The 7,725-nt window shown below is 42.4% G+C and overlaps 1 long non-coding RNA gene across 2 annotated transcripts in view; it reads left to right on the forward strand.

Annotated features, from left to right (window-relative positions):
* The window catches only part of LOC110142058 (uncharacterized), a 163,148-nt gene extending 156,892 nt beyond the window's left edge, over positions 1-6,256 (forward strand). The window contains exons 2-4 of one of the 2 annotated variants that reach the window (XR_011487710.1): positions 1,599-1,891; positions 3,346-3,769; positions 5,343-6,256. This is a non-coding gene — a long non-coding RNA (uncharacterized lncRNA). The remainder of the gene's footprint in view (positions 1-1,598; positions 1,892-3,345; positions 3,770-5,342) is intronic. The other variant, XR_011487711.1, reaches the window with a different exon arrangement.
* Positions 6,257-7,725: the final 1,469 nt, after the last annotated feature.

Below are 7,725 nucleotides of genomic sequence, written 5' to 3' on the forward strand. Positions count from 1 at the left end.
CTTCTGAGCTCAGAAATTCATATTTGGGGGCTGGAATCACTGGTGGCTGTGACATCCTTGTTTATTGATATGGCAGGAAATGCTCCATTTCTTAATGCTGTCAGAACTGCCTTCCTTCCTTTAGGTTCCAGAGGAACAAATGACTGCCAGCATTCTTTGACTCATGGTCACACTTGTCCATCTTCAGAGCCAGCAATGGAGGGGTGATTTTCTCTCACACTGATCCCTCTGATGGCCTCCTCTTCTTCCTTCTTCTATTTTTAAGGACCCTTGTATTGCCTTGGTTCCAACCAGGTATTCTGGAATAAATCCCTGTTTAAAGGTCAGTTAATAAATATCCTTAATCCATCTGTTACCTTCATTCCTCTTTACCAAATAGCCTAAATAAACAGAGGTTCTGGGGATTAGTGCATTATGCATCTACCACAATTCAGAAATCTATAGGTAGGTAGCCCTCCCTGTTCTCTCTCTTTTTACCAGCCAGAGATATAGTTGCTCACAAAGACCCCTGAAATCTCACTCCCAAATCCTCAATAGATGTAGGAGAAAATTTACACTGCATCTTAAGAGACTTATTTAGTCAACTCTTTGTTTCCCTAAAGTTTCTTTTGCATATGGAAATATCTACTATGAGAATGACTTTGAACCCTTTAGGACCCCATGTGATATCTATAACAGACTTGTCAATCAGCAACTTTTCTGCTATGGGGACTTCAAGTTTAGTGGCATGTTCTTTTTTTTTTTTTTTTTTTTTTTGTATTTTTATTATTTATTATTTTTTTGTTAGACTCTATGGTATTTTTATTTTATTTTTTTTTTTAATTTTTATTAGTTGGAGGCTAATTACTTTATATCATTACAGTAGTTTTTGTTATACATTGATATGAATTAGCCATGGCTTTACATGTATTCCCCATCCCAGTCCCCCCTCCCACCTCCCTCTCCACCCGATCCCTCTGGGTCTTCCCAGTGCACCAGGCCCGAGCACTTGTCTCATGTACCCAACCTGAGCTGGTTATCCGTTTCACCCTAGATAATATACATGTTTCAATGCTGTTCTCTTGAAACATCCCACCCTAGTGGCATGTTCTAACCACACTTGGGTTGTATTTCCTGACCACTACCAGTGAATCTCTTAGAAATGTCTTTACTTTTGGCATCTAGCACAGGCCATATGTCAGTACTCCACAAGGGCTGTGCAGTCGCAGGAATCATCTGAACAGGAGAAGCAGGGCAATGGCCCTGGTCCAAGTCAAGTTCTTCCTTCCCCAACTTCTTCCCCTGGAAAGAAGGAAACATCTCAATTTCTTACATACAATGAGTCCTGGAAGGTGAAGTCCATCATATAGATTTTTTATGGAAGAATTTTAAGGCTTGCTAATCTAGTAAGATCACATAGGACTTAACTCAATTGTTTCCTTTCTTATTGTCATTGCTGTATATTTGAGTTTTGGGAAAATAGTGTTTCTTCTGGAAAATGCACTCACCATCCTGAGAGGGAGGTTGCCAGAGCTTCAGTGAGATAATGGATGAGAAAATGTGAACTGTAATGTTTTCCACTCATGTGATGCTCCATTCTTTTGTCTCACCTACCCCAGAGCCCATGCTTCTTCCTGAGATCCTGGTCAAGTCATCCATCACACCAGACTGGTGCAATGTCACTCTGGAGTGCAGGGACCCAGGGAACAGAGAGGATCTGGAAGTGATCTGGGAAAGCAAGGGCCTTCCCAGGGAGCTGGAGTGGAGTGGGACACCGGAACTAGCCCCCAGTTCCTGGGAACTGCTGTGAACTTGTCCCTGATTCAGCCCAGTGCCATCCTCACCTGTGTGGTCAGCAACCATGTGGAGAAGAAAACTGCCTCTGTAGACCTTGGGAAAGTCTGTTTCCCTGGTGAGTGCAACCTGACAGAGGAGAGGGACACTTGTGGATCTCTGGTGTACTGGGGTGAGAGTCCCCACTGTGTTATTAGCACCACCTTCCACCGGGTCACCCAACACAGGAGCCTGGGAAGCACAACCAATTTGCTTCTGCTTTTAAATTTCTCGCACATCCATGCTCTCCTCTCCACCGCTTGCCCTATTGGTCCAGGCAGTAGCCTTCCAGTACCTCTCCCCACATCATTCATCATTCATTGTGTGTCTAGAGTGATCTTTAGGAAAAGCGAATTGGATTGTGTCAACTGTGTCATCTGAGGGACTGGCTTACAGTGTCTCCCTGTAGGATTCAGGGCTCAATGTCTCTCTTCTCACGTGTTTCACACTGGATTGTTTGCCGGAGCCCCTTCTGACCCTCTGGAAATGCTATTTCCTTTACCACCAGCCCTCCCAAGTCAAGAGTCCTTCACTTCGTTACTTACTGCTGTTGAAGGATGTCTCTCAGTTAAGGCCAGTGATCTTAACTGAGTGATCAATATGGTTACACAGGGCCCCGTGCTGGTTATGGTTCAGCTTTTAATAATGTTTGAAGGAAAGGAACCTCAGTCTCATTTGGCAGAGGGCCTTGCAGGTGCCGTAATCTGCCAGTAGAGACATTATCTTTTTAAAAGAGTGATTGATGGCCACTCCACACTGAGTAGCAATGCTGTTTGTGGATTTGTCTCCTGCGCAGATTAGAACACCTTGAGGGCAGAGGCCATGTCTGGTCTCCTTTGAATTCATGTCCCAAGCAAAGATCCTGGTAACATTTCCTCACACTGAGAGTTTCGTTGAATTATGAATGACCTGGTGTGTAGTTCACCTTTCTAATCCATCCTCCCCAAGGGAGACCTGACCTGCTTGGGGTGGGGGGGAATATGATATGTCAGCATCACTTAAATCCCCTATAACCCTTGCCTCAGCCTCATCATGGACTCTCAGATAAAATTAAACACTCAGCAAACCCTTAGGAAAGAGACTCTTATCCCTTCTTATCCTCCTTGTCCAATTCTTTCCTGCCCTGTCCTCCTGCCTGCCACAGTGGGGTGATGACAATCCCCACGGCTGATGATCTGACACAGACATGCTGTGAACATTATGTTCCTCCTTCCTGAAATGCTGTGCCTACCCTGAATATCTGGGAAACTCCTACTCCTCCCTTAAGACTCAATTCATGCATCACCTCCCCTGGAAGGCCCTCCCTGAAGACATGTGTACAAGATGTAAACCTCCATTGAACTGCAATGTCTCTGACTGGGAGACTTTGATTTTTTCTCAGTTCAGTTTATGAATGAACCTGCTGTACTCTTCAACTTCTGGACCAGGACTTCAGACTTCTCCCTGTTCTCTCTCTATCTCCCTATGGCAATGGATATTTAAAATTCTGTCTTCCCTTAACCATTCTCCATTCTCTCTGTGTGAGGGAAACAGGTTCACAAGAACAGACCATTGCTGGTCTCCTGGAAGGTATCCTATGGGCCGTCGTGGTTGTGCTATTCTTCCTGGGAACTGGACTGTACTTTTGGAAGACATATAAGAAGGAAAGGAACACAGAGACTGGAAGAGGCAGGTTGCACTTCTCTTTCATCCTCAGATAACTCCTCTCTTCCATTGAAACCCCCTTCTTCTTCATTTTGCTGCTCAGAGATTGCCCTTGAAAAGGGGCTGGTTTCTGTGATCATGGCATTGGGGTAATAACTATGGAGCTGGGTACAGGTTTTTGAGACTGAGATTCAAGCTCCACTCTGTGTATGTGTGTGACTCAGAAGCAGCATTGCAGGAGGACCACAGGAACCAAGGTGATGGCGACTGGGCAGAGCAGAGCCAGGAAGAGTTTCAAGAAGGCATGTACCAGGTGAGAGGCGGGAGCTGAGCTCATCCTAAGCTGTACTAGGTCCTCTGCAGCTGCACTTGTGCTTATCAAACCTAGTCATTGCTATTTCTGGTCCTACTGTTCTTTCTGAGCAACCAACAGCACTAACTAGGAAAATTTATATCTGAGGCCTGTGTGGTACTGGGTACTTAGGGGGAACCATAAACAGTGGATGTCAGCAGCATTGGTTCCATGTGGGTTCCTTTGTGGTCCATTGTTTAGTCACTAAGTCACATCCAACTCTTTGCAACCCCATGGACTGTAGCACTCCAGGTTTCCCTAACCTTTCCTATCTCATGAAGCTTGTTCAAATTCATCTTTATTCAGTTGGTGAGGCCATACAACCATCTCATCCTCTTTCACTCCCTTCTCCTCCTTCCCTCAATCTTTTCTAGCATCAGGGTCTTTTCCAATGAATTGGCTGTTCACATAGGGTGGTCAAAGTGTTGGAGCTTCAACTTCAGCATCAGTCCTTCCAATGAATATTCAGGACTGATTTCCTTTAGGATTGACTGGTTGGAGCTCCTTGCAGTCCAAGGGACTCTCAAGAGTCTTCTCCAGCACCACAGTTCTAAAGCATCAATCCTTTAGTGCTCACTCAGTCTTCTTTATAGTCAACTCCCATATCTGTACATGACTACTGGGAAAACCATAGCTTTGACTATACATACATTTCAGCAAAGTAATTCTGCTTTTAAATATGCTGTCTAGGTTGGTCATAGCTTTTATTTCAAGAAGCAATCATCTTTTAATTTCATGACTGCAGTCATAGACCGTACTGATTTTGGAGCCCAAGAATATAAAATCTGTCACTGTTTCCACTTTCCCCTCATCTCTTCGCCTTGAAATGATGGGACCAATGCCACGATCTTTGTTTTTTGAATACTGAGTTTTAAGCCAGCTTTTTCATGCTCTTCTTTCACCTTCATCAAGAGACACTTTAGTCCTTCACTTTCTGCCATAAGGGTGTTGTCATCTTCATATCTGAAATTGTTGATATTTCTCTCAGCAATCTTGATCCCATCTTGTGATTCATACAGCCTTGTTTTTTGTGTGAAGTGCTCTGCATATAAATTAAATAAGCGGGTTCTTGACCAGCATATAGGTTTCTCAGGGGACATGTAAGGTGGTCTGGTATACTCAACTCTTTAAGAATTTTTCCACAGTTTTTTGTGACCCACACAGTCAAAGGCTTTAGTGTAATTAATGAAGCAGAAGTAAATAGTTTTCTGGAATTCCCTTGTTTTTTCTATGATCCAATGCATGTTGACAACTTGATCTCTTATTCCTCTGTCTTTTCTAAATCCAGCTTGTACATCTGGAATTTCTTGGTTCATGTACTGCTGAAGCCTAGCTTGAAGGATTTGGAGATTTACTTTGCTAGCATGTGAAATGAGTGCAATTGTATGATGATTTGAACATTCTTTAGCATTGCTTTTCTTTGGGACTGAAATGAAAACTGACCTTTCCAGTCCTGTGGACACTGCTGAGTTTTCCAAATTTGGTCTAGTTTATACTTTATCTGCTCTGAGAATCCATTGTCTTTCACTCCTAGAGTATCAGTGCACAACGTCTGGAACAAGAGTTGCCTCTCCACACTGTCTACTCTGCAATCCAGAACACAGGCGAGGGTATGAAGATAATATAATTGGAGGAAGCAAAGGAATCTTGGGACACCTCCACTCTGATGCTGACATCCTTCAGACACCTGCTTCAATTCTGGTTCAGCTCTGCTTGCTCCTGGTCTTTTACTTTGACCTTTATGATCTCAGCTCAACAAGAGATGGACCTGGAATTTTCAGAGCCAATAATGGACCAAGTTTTATCTTGGGCACTCTACAAATATTATTTATTCTAGTTCTCACAAGGAACCTCTAGGATAGGTATCATGTTCTGTATTTTATAGAACAGTAAATATTTTTCCTAAGCTGTTGGTGGCAGACAAAAACCTTAAATTTAACAGAGTGAATCCAGATTTCACGTATTACCCTTCCTCTACATGGGCACTGAATCCTGAAATATTGGATGGGAATATGCTTCATTTATTCCTCTCCCAAAGACCTAGCCTCTGATGCTGGTGCTGCAATATGGACTGAGTTCATTGTTGAATCATCTGGTGGCTAAAGAGGTATTACCCCTTAAGTGGACAATGGGGACTTGGTATTTGGGAGACATGGGAAGAGGGATCTTGACCTCAGTTTAGAGGAAACATTCTGAGAGGACATGCTTCTCAATCTTGGGTCTTGTAAGAGTTCTTCCTCTCTTTACAAGGTGTGTTTTGGATTTCAGCAGCACAGTCTTCAAATCAGCTCCACTTACATTGTTATTCAAAAGTTCACTCAATAGGTTTTACATAAGTTTTTCATTTAAACATTCAGTGATTCTGTGAGGCAGAAATTTCCACTGAATAGATGGAAAAATAAAACTTACAGATGTTAAACACCACATTTACGTTTCCCAAGTAAAGTAACATGCCTGATTTGGGTTTACAGAGGATCGCAGTTTCACTAATTTTGACTCTTTTTTCCTCCATTATTCCAGACACCCAACCAATCATTATCTTCCATTGAGTTATCCTTCAAAATGGTTTTTGTAGTTCACCCTCCTCTCATTCTTTTATTCTTATTAGCTACCTATAGAAATATTCTACCTGCAGTTTCACCATTTTTACATTTCCACCAGCAATATAGGAGGATTCCTGCACATAACTCATAATTTTTTGATTATAACCTTCCTAGTATGTGTCTGATATAATATTTCATTGTCATTTTGAATTGCATTTCACTAATAATTAGTGAAATTAGAAGATGATTGCTTCTTGGCAGGAAAACTATGAAAACCTAGACAGTGTGTCAAAAAGCAAAGATGTCATGATGGTGACACAGGTCCATATAATCAAGGCTATGGTCTTTCAACTAGTCATGTACAGTTGTGAGAGCTGAGCAATAAAGAAGGCTGAGTGCCAAAGAAATGATGCTTTTAAACTGTGGTGGTATAGAAGGCTCTTGAGAATCCCTTGGAAAGCAAGGAGAGCAAACAAGTCAATCTTAATGGACACCTGGGATACTCATTGGAATGCTTGATGCTGAAACTGAAGCTCCAATAGCTTGGCTACCTGATGTGGACATCTGACTCATTGGAAAAGATCCTGATGCTGGGAAAGGTTGAAGGCAGAAGGAGAAGAGGGCAACAGAGGATGAGATGGTTGGATGGCATCACTGCTTCAGTGGACATGAACTTGGGCAAATCTGGGAGATGGTGAGAGACAAGGAAGCCCGGTGTGCTGCAGTCCATGGGGCTGCAAAGAGTTGGACACGTCTTGATGACTGAACAAAAACAATGATGATGCATAAGGTTGAATATTTTTTCATGTGTATTAACTATTTGTATACCTTATTTGAATTAATCCGTCTCTCCCTCTAAGTCTCTCTCATCATGCTTTGTTTCCACCATACCAATAGAACTGCTGTTCAAGTCACTAGGAAACTCCATGTCATTAAATCTAATAGATGGTCTGTTCCATCTCCCTTGAAGCTCAGCAGCACTGGCACTGTCCTTGCTTGAATCCCTGCATCACTTTGTATTCAACAATCACAATTCTTTCTCTCACACTCAGTGGTAGCTTCCTTGTTGCTTTGACTAGTTTCTTTCTTATCTCTTCAATCTCACAATTCTGGAATATCCTAGGGATCAGACATAGACCATCCACATCACCTTTCTTCACTATCTACACTCATTACTTTCTGGTGTTATGGCCATGCACTAATCCCCAAACCTGTGTCTATGTAAACTTACGAGGTAAAAATGTCTTACAGATGTAATCAAAGTTAAGGTCCTTGAGATTGGGAGATAACTCTGGATTATTTAGGTGGTCCTATTTTAATCATGGAAGTTCAAAAAAGTGGAAGAATAAGAGGTAGAAAAGTGGGTCTGAGAGA

The sequence above is a fragment of the Odocoileus virginianus genome, chromosome 5, assembly GCF_023699985.2.
Source record: "Odocoileus virginianus isolate 20LAN1187 ecotype Illinois chromosome 5, Ovbor_1.2, whole genome shotgun sequence".
NCBI classification, from domain to species: Eukaryota; Metazoa; Chordata; class Mammalia; order Artiodactyla; family Cervidae; genus Odocoileus; species Odocoileus virginianus.